A 19,582-nucleotide genomic window follows, 5' to 3' on the forward strand; every position below is an offset into this window, starting at 1 on the left:
GTAATGAGGCTTTCGAAGGCATGGGTGACTATAAACGGACATTTCCTACCAACAGAGGGTTTTAACCTCACGTTTCCCGAGTAAACACTTAATTAAAATTCGTTTAAACAAAAAATGTAAAAATATTCAACTTAAAATCAATAATGAGATTATAAACATTTTAAAGCGAGTAATGAAGCTTTTCAAGTCATGAATGACTATAAATGGACTTTTCCTTTCAACGGGGGGTTTTAACCTCACGTTTTTCGAGTAAACACTCAATCATAATCTTTTTTAACAAAAAATGCAAAAAAATTTAACTTAAAATCAATAATGAGATTATAAACCTATTTAACGCGAGTAATGAGGCTTTCGAAGGCATGGGTGACCGTAAATGGACTTTTCCTACTAACAGAGGGTTTTAACCCCACGTTTCTCGAGTAAACAATTAATTATAATCCGTTTAAATAAAAAATGTAAAAAAATTCAACTTAAAATCAATAGTGAGATTATAAACTTTTTTAAAGCGAGCAATGATGCTTTTCAAGTCATGAATGACTATAAATGGACTTTTCCTATCAACGGGGGGTTTTAACCTCACGTTTCCTGAGAAAACACTCAATTATAATCTGTTTAAACAAAAAATGTAAAAAAATTCAACTTAAAATCAATAATGAGATTATAAACCTATTTAAAGCGAGTAATGAGGCTTTTGAAGGCATGGGTGACCATAAATGGACTTTTCCTACTAACAGAGGGTTTTAACCTCACGTTTCTCGAGTAAACACTTAATTATAATCCGTTTAAACAAAAAATGTAAAAAAATTCAATTTAAAATCAATAGTGAGATTATAAACATTTTTAAAGCGAGCAATGATGCTTTTCAAGTCATGAATGACTATAAATGGACTTTTCCTATCAACGGGGGGTTTTAACCTCACGTTTCCTAAGTAAACACTCAATTATAATATGTTTAAACAAAAAATGTAAAAAAATTCAACTTAAAATCAATAATGAGATTATAAACCTATTTAAAGCGAGTAATGAGGCTTTCGAAGGCATGGGTGACTATAAACGGACATTTCCTACCAACAGAGGGTTTTAACCTCACGTTTCCCGAGTAAACACTTAATTAAAATTCGTTTAAACAAAAAATGTAAAAATATTCAACTTAAAATCAATAATGAGATTATAAACATTTTAAAGCGAGTAATGAAGCTTTTCAAGTCATGAATGACTATAAATGGACTTTTTCTATCAACGGGGGGTTTTAACCTCACGATTTCCGAGTAAATAGTCAATTATAATCCGTTTAAACAAAAAATGTAAAAAAATTCAACTTAAAATCAATAATGAGATTATAAACCTTTTTAAAGCGAGTAATGAAGCTTTTCAAGTCATGAATGACTATAAATGGACTTTTCCTATCAACGGTGGGTTTTAACCTCACGTTTCCGGAGTAAACACTCAATTATAATCTGTTTAAACAAAAAATGTAAAAAAATTCAACTTAAAATCAATAATGAGATTATAAACCTATTTAAAGCGAGTAATGAGGCTTTTGAAGGCCTGGGTGACTATAAACGGACTTTTCCTACCAACAGAGGGTTTTAACCTAACGTTTCCCGAGTAAACACTTAATTATAATTCGTTTTAACAAAAAATGTAAAAAAATTCAACTTAAAATCAATAATGAGATTATAAACATTTTAAACTGAGTAATGAAGTTTTTCAAGTCATGAATGACTATAAATGGACTTTTCCTTTCAACGGGGGGTTTTAACCTCACGTTTTCCGAGTAAACACTCAATCATAATCCTTTTTAACAAAAAATACAAAAAAATTTAACTTAAAATCAATAATGAGATTATAAACCTATTTAACGCGAGTAATGAGGCTTTCGAAGGCATGGGTGACCATAAATGGACTTTTCCTACTAACAGAGGGTTTTAACCTCACGTTTCTCGAGTAAACACTTAATTATAATCCGTTTAAACAAAAAATATAAAAAAATTCAAATTAAAATCAATAATGAGATTATAAATATTTTAAAGCGAGTAATGAGGCTTTCGAAGGCATGGGTGACTATAAATGGACTTTTCCTATCAACGTGGGCTTTTAACCTCACGTTTTCCGAGTAAACAGTCAATTATAATCCGTTTAAACAAAAAATGTAAAAAAAATTCAACTTAAAATCAATAATGAGATTATAAACATTTTTAAAGCGAGTAATGAAGCTTTTCAAGTCATGAATGACTATAAATGGACTTTTCCTATCAACGGGGGGTTTTAACCTCACGTTTCCTGAGTAAACACTCAATTATAATCTGTTTAAACAAAAAATGTAAAAAAATTCAACTTAAAATCAATAATAAGATTATAAACCTATTTAAAGCGAGTAATGAGGCTTTCGAAGGCATGGGTGACCATAAATGGACTTTTCCTACTAACAGAGGGTTTTAACCTCACGTTTCTCGAGTAAACACTTAATTATAATTCGTTTAAACAAAAAATGTAAAAAAATTCAACTTAAAATCAATAATGAGATTATAAACATTTTAAAGCGAGTAATGAAGCTTTTCAAGTCATGAATGACTATAAATGGACTTTTCCTATCAACGGGGGGTTTTAACCTCACGTTTTTCGAGTAAACAGTCAATTATAATCCGTTTAAACAAAAAATGTAAAAAAATTCAACTTAAAATCAATAATGAGATTATAAGCCTTTTTAAAGCGAGTAATGAAGCTTTTCAAGTCATGAATGACTATAAATGGACTTTTCCTATACACGGGGGATTTTAACCTCACGTTTCCTGAGTAAACACTCAATTATAATCTGTTTAAACAAAAAATGTAAAAAAATTCAACTTAAAATCAATAATGAGATTATAAACCTATTTAAAGCGAGTAATGAGGCTTTCGAAGGCATGGGTGACCATAAATGGACTTTTCCTACTAACAGAGGGTTTTAACCTCACGTTTCTCGAGTAAACACTTAATTATAATCCGTTTAAACAAAAAATTTAAAAAAATTCAACTTAAAATCAATAGTGAGATTATAAACATTTTTAAAGCGAGCAATGATGCTTTTCAAGTCATGAATGACTATAAATGGACTTTTCCTATCAACGGGGGGTTTTAACCTCACGTTTCCTGAGTAAACACTCAATTATAATCTGTTTAAATAAAAAACGTAAACAAATTCAACTTAAAATCAATAATGAGATTATAAACCTATTTAAAGCGAGTAATGAGGCTTTCGAAGGCATGGGTGACTATAAACGGACATTTCCTACCAACAGAGGGTTTTAACCTCATGTTTCCCGAGTAAACACTTAATTAAAATTCGTTTAAACAAAAAATGGAAAAATATTCAACTTAAAATCAATAATGAGATTATAAACATTTTAAAGCGAGTAATGAAGCTTTTCAAGTCATGAATGACTATAAATGGACTTTTCCTATCAACGGGGGGTTTTAACCTCACGTTTTCCGAGTAAACACTCAATCATAATCTTTTTTAACAAAAATGCAAAAAAATTTAACTTAAAATCAATAATGAGATTATAAACCTATTTAACGCGAGTAATGAGGCTTTCGAAGGCATGGGTGACCGTAAATGGACTTTTCCTACTAACAGAGGGTTTTAACCCCACGTTTCTCGAGTAAACACTTAATTATAATCCGTTTAAATAAAAAATGTAAAAAAATTCAACTTAAAATCAATAGTGAGATTATAAGCATTTTTAAAGCGAGCAATGATGCTTTTCAAGTCATGAATGACTATAAATGGACTTTTCCTATCAACGGGGGGTTTTAACCTCACGTTTCCTGAGTAAACACTCAATTACAATCTGTTTAAACAAAAAATGTAAAAAAATTCAACTTAAAATCAATAATGAGATTATAAACCTATTTAAAGCGAGTAATGAGGCTTTTGAAGGCATGGGTGACCATAAATGGACTTTTCCTACTAACAGAGGGTTTTAACCTCACGTTTCTCGAGTAAACACTTAATTATAATCCGTTTAAACAAAAAATGTAAAAAAATTCAACTTAAAATCAATAATGAGATTATAAACCTTTTTAAAGCGAGTAATGAAGCTTTTCAAGTCATGACTGACTATAAATGGACTTTTCCTATCAACGGGGGGTTTTAACCTCACGTTTCCTGAGTAAACACTCAATTATAATCTGTTTAAACAAAAAATGTAAAAAAATTCAACCTAAAATCAGTAATGAGATTATAAACCTATTTAAAGCGAGTAATGAGGCTTTCGAAGGCATGGGTGACTATAAACGGACTTTTCCTACCAACAGAGGGTTTTAACCTCACGTTTCCCGAGTAAACACTTAATTATAATTCGTTTAAACAAAAAATGTAAAAAAATTCAACTTAAAATCAATAATGAGATTATAAACATTTTAAAGCGAGTAATGAAGCTTTTCAAGTCATGAATGACTATAAATGGAATTTTCCTATCAACAGGGGGTTTTAACCTCACGTTTTCCGAGTAAACAGTCAATTATAATCCGTTTAAACAAAAAATGTAAAAAAATTCAACTTAAAATCAATAATGAGATTATAAACATTTTAAAGCGAGTAATGAAGCTTTTCAAGTCATGAATGACTATAAATGGACTTTTCCTATCAACGGGGGGTTTTAACATCACGTTGTCCGAGTAAACAGTCAATTATAATCCATTTAAACAAAAAATATAAAAAAAATCAACTTAAAATCAATAATGAGATTATAAACCTTTTTAAAGTGAGTAATGAAGCTTTTCAAGTCATGAATGACTATAAATGGACTTTTCCTATCAACGGGGGGTTTTAACCTCACGTTTCCTGAGTAAACACTCAATTATAATCTGTTTAAACAAAAAATGTAAAAAAATTCAACTTAAAATCAATAATGAGATTATAAACCTATTTAAAGCGAGTAATGAGGCTTTCGAAGGCATGGGTGACTATATACGGACTTTTCTTACCAACAGAGTGTTTTAACCTCACGTTTCCCGAGTAAACACTTAATTATAATTCGTTTAAACAAAAAATGTAAAAAAATTCAACTTAAAATCAATAATGAGATTATAAACATTTTAAAGCGAGTAATGAAGCTTTTCAAGTCATGAATGACTATAAATGGAGTTTTCCTATCAACGGGGGGTTTTAACATCACGTTGTCCGAGTAAACAGTCAATTATAATCCATTTAAACAAAAAATATAAAAAAAATCAACTTAAAATCAATAATGAGATTATAAACCTTTTTAAAGTGAGTAATGAAGCTTTTCAAGTCATGAATGACTATAAATGGACTTTTCCTATCAACGGGGGGTTTTAACCTCACGTTTCCTGAGTAAACACTCAATTATAATCTGTTTAAACAAAAAATGTAAAAAAATTCAACTTAAAATCAATAATGAGATTATAAACCTATTTAAAGCGAGTAATGAGGCTTTCGAAGGCATGGGTGACTATATACGGACTTTTCTTACCAACAGAGTGTTTTAACCTCACGTTTCCCGAGTAAACACTTAATTATAATTCGTTTAAACAAAAAATGTAAAAAAATTCAACTTAAAATCAATAATGAGATTATAAACATTTTAAAGCGAGTAATGAAGCTTTTCAAGTCATGAATGACTATAAATGGAGTTTTCCTATCAACGGGGGGTTTTAACATCACGTTGTCCGAGTAAACAGTCAATTATAATCCATTTATACAAAAAATATAAAAAAAATCAACTTAAAATCAATAATGAGATTATAAACCTTTTTAAAGTGAGTAATGAAGCTTTTCAAGTCATGAATGACTATAAATGGACTTTTCCTATCAACGGGGGGTTTTAACCTCACGTTTCCTGAGTAAACACTCAATTATAATCTGTTTAAACAAAAAATGTAAAAAAATTCAACTTAAAATCAATAATGAGATTATAAACCTATTTAAAGCGAGTAATGAGGCTTTCGAAGGCATGGGTGACTATATACGGGCTTTTCTTACCAACAGAGTGTTTTAACCTCACGTTTCCCGAGTAAACACTTAATTATAATTCGTTTAAACAAAAAATGTAAAAAAATTCAACTTAAAATCAATAATGAGATTATAAACATTTTAAAGCGAGTAATGAAGCTTTTCAAGTCATGAATGACTATAAATGGACTTTTCCTATCAACGGGGGGTTTTAACCTCACGTTTTTCGAGTAAACACTCAATCATAATCTTTTTTAACAAAAAATGCAAAAAAAATTTAACCTAAAATCAATAATGAGATTATAAACATATTTAAAGCGAGTAATGAGGCTTTCGAAGGCATGGGAAACTATAAGTGGACTTTTCTTGTCACGACCCAGTACTCCCCTCGAGCTCGTGACAACCGTCGCGGTGTCCTGGTTGGCACTTATTGCCCGGAATGTCAACCCGAAGCCCCGCAAGGCTTTACTATCAGTTTCTCTGTTCCCTTGTGAGCAACCATTGTCATATATCGTGTTCTAAACGATTTTAAGCTGTTTCCAACTTTAAACAAATAAAATATTAATTTTTTGTCTCACAGGGGTAATTTGGTCATTTTTCTCAAAAATTTTGAAACTGGCTAAAACGTAATATACAAGTACAAAACACACAATTCATATTTTGAAAATGAGTTTAAAAGTCTAAAATCTTCATTTAAAACGAAATTATGGTTATTTGAATATAATAAGAAAATAATAGAAATATTAAGTAAAATATTCTATTTTCCTATAAAACAATATTTATAGAGTTATACGTGAATAATTTTTGTAGCGTGAAAGCTAAATAAATTTATACATACTTAAATACAATAAGCCAAAATATTTAATTTAATTTACAATAACAAGAGTGCCCCCGAATAAACAAAAGTAAAGAGGACTGTGAACCTACGATTTGGAAAATGTAGATCCCACTGTAGTCCTCGATGAGATCAGCTATCTACAGTCTATACTGAACCTGAAATGGGTGGAAATGAGGGTGGTGAGATTATAAAATCCCAATGAGTAAACAGACATCATCATAAACATCTAGAGTTGAGTACATTGAGACAATAAAGTAAATCATCATAAACTGGGTTATACAATTAGAACACATCTCGTTCAAAATACGTAAAAAGGCTTATGAATCTCATAAAAATCTAGGCTTGTGCCATAAATCCATTCTCGGGGACACCTTGGCCGAGGCATCCTACCGAGACCGCCAAGGCTATTAAAATTCACATTTCACATAAATCATGTTTTTGTTTTGAAAACATAGCCGTTCCTTGGCGTTGGCTGAGTTCCCCCTCACGTGGTGGTTTAGCGTGAAGTGAACCCTAAACTTTACCCCAGGAGATACCCTACGCGCCTCTCCGTTCGAGGTAAGAATATAATGGGGTTTACCGTGCTCCTCTAAAAGGCTGGTCCACAGAAACCCCCTACTGCAGTGATTAATTAATATATAATCCACCATATAATAAAACTCAATAACATGATATGGCAATTTTGTAATTCGTAATTTTTCAAGGTAACCAAACAATTCGCATTTCAATACAATTGCCAACTAGCCAATCATGCTCGATTTATCATAAGCCAGTTAATTTAAATAATCAAATTGCCACAATTAACAGTCTTCGTGTACTCTATTTTTCAAAATCACTATTAATTTCAAAACAATTTATAATTTAATTTCATTGAAACTCATTTATTCATAAAACATGAAAATTTATCTTTTTAAATTCTTTTTTCCATAGAATTCATGAAAGCATCTAAAAATCACCCTAGATAATTAAAATGACAGTAAGTTTACTCACAATGTCTAGAATGCAGACTTTCGAAGCACTCTGTCTACTGGTCCTCGGATGCAATTTCCTTGCCTTTATCGGAGGACTCACCACCTTGACACAGTACAAAATCGAGAGTTTCACCAAGTTGGTACTAAATCAAAATTAAACTAATTTAGACTACCAATGCATGATATGGAATGCAAAACTGCACTGGTAACTATCTAAACCCGGTATTGGCCTAATTCGTCTTTTCACCCGATTCAATTCCTAACGGGTCCGTTTAAACTCCAATTTAATTCTTTTCAGTTTCTATACCTCAATTGCACCCAAATTAACTTAATGTCCCTCAGTGTGGTGCAAATTATCAGTCCCAACAGTAAATTACGAAAATACCCCTAGTGGGTAAAAATTCGTATTTTTGCTCCGAAAATTCCCATTATTTTTCTAGGCTCATAATTCATCATTCCTTAACCAATTCTCCTAGAATAAAATCAAACTCATCCTGGTGGTGGAAAATTACAATTTTGCCCCTAAGGTGGCAAAATTACCATTTTACCCCTATACTCCAAATTATACCGAAATTAAAATTTTTCACTTCTAAACCTCAAATCATACTTCAATAAGTCAAATTATACTCTAATAAGTCAAATGGGGTCAAAAAAATCTTTTCTAAAATTCCCATTTTGTCCCCAGGTGGCAAATGACCATTTTGCCCCTAGTTAGTGAAAATTCCGATTTGACTCCAAATTGATACTCAAACTCCAAATTACCATTTTAAGTCATTCATGAACTGTGAAACTCTTAATCTCACCTTAAAATTCCTATTTGATCTAGTTCGAGGATTAAATAAACTTTGTTGTACCTCTAGGTACAATACCGACTTTTGAAAATTTTTCGGGACTCTCCTAGCATGCAATCATGCTATCATCACATGTATGTCATGAATAGTATTTTATAAGGTCGGGCTTTACAGCACTACCCCCTTAAAATAAAATTTTGACCTCAAAATTTCACTTACCTGATTCGAATAAAAGATGTGGATATTGGTTTCTCATCTGGCTCTCGACTTCCCACGTCATCTCCTCCATTCGAGCATTCTTCCACAATACTTTCACCATTGGAATGCTCTTGTTCCTTAGCACTCGATCCTTTCGATCTAGAATACGTACAGGCTGCACCTCGAACTTCAAATCCTCATGCAACTCAATTGGAGGTGTCTCTAAAATGTGAGAGGGATCGGGAACATACTTTTTCAACATCGAGACATGGAAGACATTATGAATCCGATCTAACTCTGGGGGTAATTCAAGTCTGTAAGCCACTGGCCCAATCCTTTCAATGATACGAAAAGGTCCAATGTATCTTGGATTGAGCTTTCCCCTCTTCGCGAATCGAATCACACCTTTCATCATCCAATAAATACCACAAATTATCACAATAGTATAATCAAATAAGATTTAATACTTGGAAATTTCAAATTATTACCTTTCCAAGGAGAAACCTTAAGAAAAACTTTATCGTCGATTTCAAACTCCAAATCTTTCCTTCGTTTATCCGAATAATTCTTCTGCCTATCTTGAGCTGTCTTTAATCGCTCTCGGATAACTTTGACTTTATCGTTTGTCAAATCAATTAATTCCACATTCACCAATTTCCTCTCACCTACTTCATCCCAACAGAGCGGAGTTCGGCATTTCCTTCCATACAAAGCCTCGTATGGTGCCATCCCAATACTAGACTGAAAACTGTTATTATAAGCAAACTCCACCAATGGCAAGTGTCTATCCCAACTCCCGATAAAGTCAATGACACAAGCCCGTAACATATCCTCCAAGGTCTGAATAGTTCTCTCAGATTGACCATCTGTCTGTGGATGAAAGGCAGTACTAAATCTCAATTTAGTTCCAAGAGCTTCCTAAAATTTCAGCCAAAATCGAGAAGTAAATCGAGGGTCTCGATCTGACACAATAGAAACTGGGACTTCGTGTAATCTCACAATCTCATCTATATAAAGTCTTGCCAGCCTCTCAATAGAATACGTGCTATGGATAGCCAAGAAATGGGCGGACTTAGTCAATCTATCCACAATCACCCAAATAGCATCCTTCCCACTTTGTGTCCGTGGCAAACCCAATACAAAGTCCATAGTCACATGTTCCCACTTCCATTCAGGAATCGGTAAAGGTTGAAGAGTACCTGACGGTTTTTGATGCTCCGCCTTGATCTGTTGACATGTGAGACATTTCGCTACAAACTCTGCTATGTCTCGTTTCATACCCGGCCACCAATAACTTTCTTTAATAGTCCGATACATCTTGGTGCTTCCGGGATGTAAAGCGTAGGCGGAAGAATGAGCTTCCTCCAAAATAGCTCGTCTCAACTGATCATCCTTAGGAACACAAATTCGGTCTCTAAGCATGAAAGTACCATCATCGTTGAGTCTAAACTCACTAGCTTCTCCATCTTGCAGCTTTTGAACTTCCTGTTTCAACCAATCATCAGATTTCTGCAATTCTCTTATCTGATTCAACAATGAAGGTCTCACGACGAAACTAGCAAGTAGGGTTCCATCCTCACCATTATTCAACTGGATCCCTAGAGATTTCATCTCAAGTAACATCAAAAAATAAGAACTTTGAAGTGTTGCTAACGATGATGAGGATTTACGACTTAAGGCATCCGCTACAACATTTGCTTTTCCCGGATGATAATCAATCACTAAGTCATAATCCTTAATCAACTCCAACCATCGTCTCTGTCTCAAGTTAAGCTCTTTCTGGGTGAGCAAATACTTCAAACTCTTATGATCAGAAAAAATCCGACAACGCTCACCATATAAATAATGTCTCCAAATCTTCAATGCGAATACTACTGCTGCTAACTCCAAGTCATGAGTAGGGTAATTCGTCTCGTGCTTCTTCAATTGTCGGGAAGCATAAGCTATTACTTTCTCATCCGTCATCAACACACACCCTAATCCCAACTTAGATGCATCGCTGTATACCACAAATTCTTTTCCATTAACAGGAAGTGTTAAAACGGGAGCGGAGGTTAACCGGTTCTTTAGCTCCTGAAATCGATTCTCACAAACATCATCCCACTCATACTTAACTCCTTTACGAGTCAAACGAGTCAGAGGAGCTGCTATCAAAGAAAATCCCTGAACAAATCTCCGGTAATAACCGGCTAAGCCAAGGAAACTACGAATCTCAGTTACCGTTCTCGGTTGCTCCCATTGCAAGATTGCCTCAATCTTCTTGGGATCGACATAAATTCCAGCTTCGGACACCACATGTCCCAAGAAAACCATTTCCTTCAACCAGAATTCACATTTAGAGAACTTGGCATAGAGTTGTCTCTCGCGCAAAGTTTGCAACACAATGCGCAAATGGGCAGCATGTTCATCATCATTCTTAGAATAAACCAGGATGTCATCGATGAATACTATCACAAACTTATCCAAGTATGGATGGAACACCCTATTCATAAGATCCATAAAAACTGCCGGGGCATTAGTCAAACCAAACGGCATCACCAGAAACTCATAATGCCCATAACGCGTCCTGAAGGCAGTCTTAGGTACATCCTGCTCCTTAATCCTCAACTGATAGTACCCAGATCTCAAATCAATCTTAGAGAATACCATAGCACCTCGTAATTGATCAAAAAGATCATCTATCCGGGGTAAAGGGTATTTATTCTTGATGGTCACTCGGTTCAGCTGACGGTAATCAATACACAATCGAAGAGTGCCATCTTTCTTCTTTACAAATAGGACTGGTGCTCCCCAAGGAGAAATGCTAGGGCGAATGAAACCTTTATCCACCAAATCTTGCAACTGGGCTTTCAGTTCCTTCAACTCTGCTGGAGCCATTCTATATGGAGGAATAGAAATAGGTGCGGTACCCGAAAGTAAATCAATAGGGAACTCAAGCTCTCGATTAGGAGGTATTCCCGGTAAATCATCAGGAAATACATCAGGAAACTCACTTACTATTGGGACATCCTCTAACTTAGGTTCCCCCTTTGAAGTATCGATCACGTATGCCAAATAAGTCGAATACCCTTTTTGCACTAATTTTGAAGCTTTGATGGCCGAGATTACACAAGATGGTAATACTCGACGTTCCCCTACAAACACAATCTCTGCTCCTTCCGAATTTCGAAGAACAACTTCTTTTCGGAAACAATCCACATTCGCCCGATGTGCAGTTAACCAGTCCATACCTAATATTAAATCAAAATTCAAGATCTCTAGAGGAATTAAGTCACCCCTAAATTCTTCCTCACCTACCCTTACCCCACAGTCTCTATAACAAGTATTTCTAATCAACTGTTCTCCTAGAGGGGTATGCACTACAATTTCTTCCTCTAATGGTGACAGGTTTCTATCAGTAATTGATGCAAATGTCGTACTCACATAAGATCTATCTGAGCCAGAATCTATCAAAACATAAGCATCTTTATCAAATAAAGACATAGTACCTGTCACTGCTCCAGGTCGGACTCGTGCCTCATCTTCTGTCACAGCAAAAACTCTTGTCGCGGTACGAGTCTGTGGTCTCGAAGGTGGATGTGACGGGGTATTACTCTCCACACCAGACCGTATGGCTACTCCCTGTCTCGGTGGTAACCCAGAAGAATCTCTCCTCTGTATATCTGTGCGAGCTGGTGGAGATGATGCAGCTACAGTGGCTCGTCCTAACTGTGGGCAATTACTCCTAATGTGACCTGTCTGTCCACATTGGAAACATCTTGTTGGCCCTCTACATAGCCCACTATGATAATTCCCACAATTTCTGCATCTGTCAGAACCTCCGAGACTCTTTCCAGAACCAGTCATAGCAGATCTGCTAAACCTCGAAGGTCTCTGCTGTGATGGTGGAAATGGAGGTCGAGGAGATGTCACGAAAACAGAAGTAGTGCTCCCTGAAGTCGCTGAGTCCTTGCCTCTTTTTACTGGCTGACTAGAAGACATACCAGGATTCCTCCTTTTTGCAAACTCAGTCCGAATCCTTCTATTCTCAGTCGCGAGCTTCTCAGCCCGTAAAGCCATCTGTACCACCTCCTTATGTGGCTCCCTACCAATCACTGTCATTCGCTCTTTGATCTCATTACGGAGCCCTTCCTCGAAATAGCTGGCCGGATCTTGCTCAGATTTCACCAGATCCGGCACATATAACATCAACTCGTTAAAACGAGTCTCGTACTCCTCTACAGTTAGATTTCCCTGTTTCAAACTCAGAAATTCTCTCTTCTTTTTTTTTTGATGGAAATAAGTGAAATACTGACCATCGAATTCCCTAAGAAAATCGGACCATGTCTGAGGAGTAGCGGAACGGGACTTCACCGAATTCCACCAAGTACGAGCCCTCTTCTCTAATAATCTCGTAGCCACCATCAGCTTCATGTCATCATCTAATCCCATATCAGAGAGAGTCTCGGACACCTGATTAATCCAGTCCTTTGCCACAGTGGCATCCAACTCACTAGTGAAAGATACACAACCCAATTTCCTAGCCTCCTTCAGCTTCTTGGAAATGGATACATCCTGTATTGGTGGTGGAACTAAATGAGTAGCTGAAGTCACTACAGGTGGAACTTGACCAGTCTGAGCTTGACCAGCCATTGCTGCAAAGAAAGCTGCCAATGCCTGTGCTGCCTCAGTAGGCATGGCGGGAATACCAGTAGGTGGCTGAGGAGATGGAGGATGTGGAGGACTATCGGCCTGCTCAGCAGCAGGTGCTGCCCGAATGGTAGATGCAGCTGATTCTTCCTCTACTGTATCTGGCTGATGACGTTGGGAACGACCTCTTCCCCTCCCAACCGATCTAGTGAGAGGTGGGCGTCCGCGTCGAGGAGGCATTATAATCTATAAAAAAATACGAGCAAGTTTAGGTAACCTTAGGCTCTATATGCAAATGCATGCATTCTATTCAACCTAACCTAACTTAACTTAATCCGGGGCCACACTGATATTGTAAATATTTAAAACAACTTTAAAACTAAAAACTTTGATCTTGAAAACCAAAAGCTCTGATACCAATCGAATTGTCACGACCCGGTACTCCCCTCGAGCCGCGGTGTCCCGGTAGACACTTATTGCCCGGAATGTCAACCCGAAACCCCGCAGGCTTTACTATCAGTTTCTTTGTTCCCTTGTGAGCAACCATTGTCAAATATCGTGTTCTAAAATATTTTAAGCTGTTTCCAACTTTAAACAAATAAAATATTAATTTTTCGTCTCACAAGGGTATTTTGGTCATTTTTCTCAAAAATTTTAAAACTGGCTAAAACGTAATATACAAGTACAAAACACACAATTCATATTCAAAATGAGTTTAAAAGTCTAAAATCTTCATTTAAAACGAAATTATGGTTATTTGAATATAATAAGAAAATAAAAGAAATATTAAGTAAAATATTCTATTTTCTTATAAAACAATATTTATAGAGTTATACGTGAATAATTTTTATAACGTAAAAGTTAAATAAATTTATACATACTTAAATACAGTAAGCCAAAATATTTAATTTAATTTACAATAACAAGAGTGCCCCCGAATAAACAAAAGTAAATAGGACTGTGAACCTACGGTTTGGAAAATGCAGATCCCACTGTAGTCCTCGATGAGATCAGCTATCTACAGTCTATACTGAACCTGAAATGGGTGGAAATGAAGGTGGTGAGATTATAAAATCCCAATGAGTAAACAAACCTCATCATAAACATCTAGAGTTGAGTACATGGAGACAATAAGGTAAATCATCATAAACTGGGTTATAGCATTAGAACACATTTTGTTCAAAACACGTAAAGAGGCTTATGAATCTCATAAAAATCTAGGCTTGTGCCATAAATCCATTCTCGGGGACACCTTGGCCGAGGCATCCTACCGAGACCTCCAAGGCTATTAAAATTCACATTTCACATAAATCATGTTTTTGTTTTGAAAACATAGCCGTTCCTTGGCGTTGGCTGAGTTCCCCCTCACGTGGTGGTTTAGTGTGAAGTGAACCCTAAACTTTACCCCAGGAGATACCCTACGCGCCTCTCCGTTCGAGGTAAGAATATAATGGGGTTTACCGTGCCCCTCTAAAAGGCTGGTCCACAGAAACCCCCTACTGCAGTGATTAATTAATATATAATCCACCATATAATAAAACTCAATAACATGATATGGCAATTTTGTAATTCGTAGTTTTTCAAGGTAACCAAACAATTCGCATTTCAATACAATTGCCAACTAGCCAATCATGCTCGATTTATCATAAGCCAGTTAATTTAAACAATCAAATTGCCACAATTAACAGTCCCCGTGTACTCTATTTTTCAAAATCACTATTAATTTCAAAACAATTTATAATTTAATTTCATTGAAACTCATTTATTCATAAAACATGAAAATTTATCTTTTTAAATTCCTTTTTCCATAGAATTCATGAAAGCATTTAAAAACCACCCTAGATAATTAAAATGACAGTAAGTTTACTCACAATGTCTAGAATGCAGACTTTCAAAGCACTCTGTCTACTGGTCCTCGGATGCAATTTCCTTGCCTTTATCGGAGGACTCACCACCTTGACACAGTACAAAATCGAGAGTTTCACCAAGTTGGTACTAAATCAAAATTAAACTAATTTAGACTACCAATGCATGATATGGAATGCAAAAATGCACTGGTAACTATCTAAACCCGGTATTGGCCTAATTCGTCTTATCACCCGATTAAATTCCTAACGGGTCCGTTTAAACTCCAATTTAATTTTTTTCAGTTTCTATACCTCAATTGCACCCAAATTAACTTAATGTCCCTCAGTGTGGTGCAAATTATCAGTCCCAACAATAAATTACGAAAATACCCCTAGTGGGTAAAAATTCGTATTTTTGCTCCGAAAATTCCCATTATTTTTCTAGGCTCATAATTCATCATTCCTTAACCAATTCTCCTAGAATAAAATCAAACTCATCCTCACTCACTACATGGTAAATTCAGCCATTAATGGTTGGGGGAGAAAATAAATTCTTTTCTTGTTGTTTTGTTTCTAAATATGCTAAACTAACTAAAAACACTAACATAAATTAAAATCAAATAAATCCAACAACTTTCTCTCTCCTAACCCATTTTTTCAGAATTTAATTCATCATGAAAACATGTAATTTAATCATGGAAAATAAAGAGAAATGCTTGGGAATAAGAAAACTCAAGCTTAATAAAAAAAACTCACCTTTTTCACTTAATTTCCTTGAAAATTCACACTTTTTTTTTATTTTCTCTCTCTAGGGTTTTGTTTTTGTTTTCTCTCTCTTCTTGCTGGTTTGGCCGGCCATGGAGTGGAAGATGGGCTGATTTTGTGCCTTTTAAAAAGGAAATTAATAAATTAATAAAGGCATGACACATGGCATCATGTCATTGGCCCGTTTTTAAAATTTTAAAAATTTAAACATTTTATCTCCACCACATGTTTAGTCCAGGGTCAAAGATGAAGACAAGGAAGACCATGTGCTGGAAAAAATATCCTGGTGGTGGAAAATTACAATTTTGCCCCTGAGGTGGCAAAATTACCATTTTACCCCTATACTCCAAATTATACCGAAATTAAAATTTTTCACTTCTAAACCTCAAATCATACTTCATAAGTCAAATTATACTCTAATAAGTCAAATGGGGTCAAAAAAATCTTTTCTAAAATTCCCATTTTGTCCCCAGGTGGCAAATGACCATTTTGCCCCTAGTTAGTGAAAATTCCGATTTGACTCCAAATTGATCCTCAAACTCCAAATTACCATTTTAAGTCATCCATGAACTGTGAAACTCTTAATCTCACCTTAAAATTCCTATTTGATCTAGTTCGAGGATTAAATAAACTTTGTTGTACCTCTAGGTACAATACCGACTTTTGTAAATTTTTCGGGACTCTCCTAGCATGCAATCATGCTATCATCACATGTATGTCATGAATAGTATTTTATAAGGTCGGGCTTTACATTTAACCTCACGTTTCCCGAGTAAACACTTAATTATAATTCATTTAAACAAAAAATGTAAAAAAATTCAACTTAAAATCAATAATGAGATTATAAACATTTTAAAGCGAGTAATAAAGCTTTTCAAGTCATGAATGACTATAAATGGACTTTTCCTATCAACGGGGGCTTTTAACCTCACGTTTTCCGAGTAAACACTCAATCATAATCTTTTTTAACAAAAAATACAAAAAAAATTAACTTAAAATCAATAATGAGATTATACACCTATTTAAAGCGAGTAATGAGGCTTTCGAAGGCATGAGTGACTATAAGTGGACTTTTCCTACCAATAGAGGGTTTTAACCTCACGTTTCCCAAGTAAACAATTAATTATAAACCGTTTAAACAAAAAATGTAAAAAAATTTAACTTAAAATCAATTATGAGATTATAAACATTTTAAAGCGAGTAATGAAGCTTTTCAAGTCATGAATGACTATAAATGGACTTTTCCTATCAACGAGGGGTTTTAACCTCACGTTTTCTGAGTAAACACTCAATTATAATCTTTTTTAACAAGAAATGCAAAAAAATTCAACTTAATATCAATAATGAGATTATAAACCTATTTAAAGTGAGTAATGAGGCTTTCGAAGGCATGGGTGACTATAAACGGACTTTTCCTACCAATAGAGGGTTTTAACCTCACGTTTCCCGAGTAAACACTTAATTATAATTCGTTTAAACAATAAATGTAAAAAAATTCAGCCTAAAATCAATAATGAGATTATAAACATTTTAAAGCGAGTAATGAAGCGTTTCAAGTCATGAATGACTATAAATGGACTTTTCCTATCAACGGGGGGTTTTAACCTCACCTTTTTCGAGTAAACACTCAATTATAATCTTTTTTAATAAGAAATGCAAAAAAAAACTAAATTAAAATCAATAATGAGATTATAAACCTATTTAAAGCGACTAATGAGGCTTTCGAAGGCATGGGTGACTATAAGTGGACTTTTCCTACCAATAGAGGGTTTTAACCTCACGTTTCCCGAGTAAACACTTAATTATAATCCGTTTAAACAAAAAATGTAAAAAAATTTCAACTTAAAATCAATAATGAGATTATAAACATTTTAAAGCTAGTAATGAAGCTTTTCAAGTCATGAATGACTATAAATGGACTTTTCCTATCAACGGGGGGTTTTAACCTCACGTTTCCTGAGTAAACACTCAATTATAATCTGTTTAAACAAAAGATGTAAAAAAATTCAACTTAAAATCAATAATGAGATTATAAACCTATTTAAAGCGAGTAATGAGGCTTTCGAAGGCATGGGTGACTATAAACGGACTTTTCCTACCAACAGAGGGTTTTAACCTCACGTTTCCTGAGTAAACACTTAATTATAGTTCGTTTAAACAAAAAAAGTAAAAAAATTCAACTTAAAATCAATAATGAGATTATAAACATTTTAAAGCGAGTAATGAAGCTTTTCAAGTCATGAATGACTATAAATGGAGTTTTCCTATCAACGGGGGGTTTTAACCTCACATTTTTCGAGTAAACAGTCAATTATAATCCGTTTAAACAAAAAATGTAAAAAAATTCAACTTAAAATCAATAATGAGATTATAAACCTTTTTAAAGCGAGTAATGAAGCTTTTCAAGTCATGAATGACTATAAATGAATGTTTCCAATCAACGGGGGTTTTTAACCTCACGTTTCTTGAGTAAACACTCAATTATAATCTGTTTAAACAAAAAATATAAAAAAAATTCAACTTAAAATCAATAATGAGATTATAAACCTATTTAAAGCGAGTAATGAGGCTTTCGAAGGCATGGGTGACTATAAACGGACTTTTTCTACCAACAGAGGGTTTTAACCTCACGTTTCCCGAGTAAACACTTAATTATAATCCGTTTAAACAAAAAATGTAAAAAAATTCAACTTAAAATCAATAATGAGATTATAAACATTTTAAAGCGAGTAATGAAGCTTTCCAAGTCATGAATGACTATAAATGGACTTTTCTTATCAACGAGGGGTTTTAACCTCACGTTTTCCGAGTAAACAGTCAATTATAATCCGTTTAAACAAAAAATGTAAAAAAATTCAACTTAAAATCAATAATGAGATTATAAACCTTTTTAAAGCGAGTAATGAAGCTTTTCAAGTCATGAATGACTATAAATGGACTTTTCCTATCAACGGGGGGTTTTAACCTCACGTTTCCTGAGTAAACACTCAATTATAATCTGTTTAAACAAAAAAATGTAAAAAAATTCAACTTAAAATCGATAATGAGATTATAAACCTATTTAAAGCGAGTAATGAGGCTTTCGAAGGCATGGGTGACTATAAACGGACTTTTTCTACCAACAGAGGGTTTTAACCTCACGTTTCCCGAGTAAACACTTAATTATAATTCGTTTAAACAAAAAATGTAAAAAAATTCAACTTAAAATCAATAATGAGATTATAAACATTTTAAAGCGAGTAATGAAGCTTTTCAAGTCATGAATGACTATAAATGGACGTTTCTTATCAACGAGGGGTTTTAACCTCACGTTTTTCGAGTAAACAGTCAATTATAATCCGTTTAAACAAAAAATGTAAAAAAATTCAACTTAAAATCAATAATGAGATTATAAACCTTTTTAAAGCGAGTAATGAAGCTTTTCAAGTCATGAATGACTATAAATGGACTTTTCCTATCAACGGGGGCTTTTAACCTCACGTTTTCCGAGTAAACACTCAATCATAATCTTTTTTAACAAAAAATGCAAAAAAATTTAACTTAAAATCAATAATGAGATTATAAACCTATTTAAAGCGAGTAAT

The 19,582-nt window shown here is 34.2% G+C and overlaps 1 long non-coding RNA gene across 2 annotated transcripts; it reads right to left on the bottom strand.

Annotated features, from left to right (window-relative positions):
* Positions 1-13,358: 13,358 nt before the first annotated feature.
* On the bottom strand, positions 13,359-16,094 carry LOC148764672 (uncharacterized). Of its 2 annotated transcripts, XR_016024246.1 has the most exons (4): positions 15,990-16,094; positions 15,258-15,341; positions 14,357-14,422; positions 13,359-13,632 (listed from the first exon to the last, which is right to left on the bottom strand). It is a non-coding gene; the product is annotated as an uncharacterized LOC148764672 (long non-coding RNA). The 2 variants fall into 2 exon arrangements; XR_016024245.1 differs by lacking the exon at positions 13,359-13,632 and having other exon boundaries at positions 14,311-14,422.
* Between the last annotated feature and the right edge of the window lie 3,488 nt (positions 16,095-19,582).

The sequence above is a fragment of the Theobroma cacao genome, chromosome 1 (assembly GCF_053813885.1).
Source record: "Theobroma cacao isolate CCN51 chromosome 1, ASM5381388v1, whole genome shotgun sequence".
Lineage (NCBI taxonomy): Eukaryota > Viridiplantae > Streptophyta > Magnoliopsida > Malvales > Malvaceae > Theobroma > Theobroma cacao.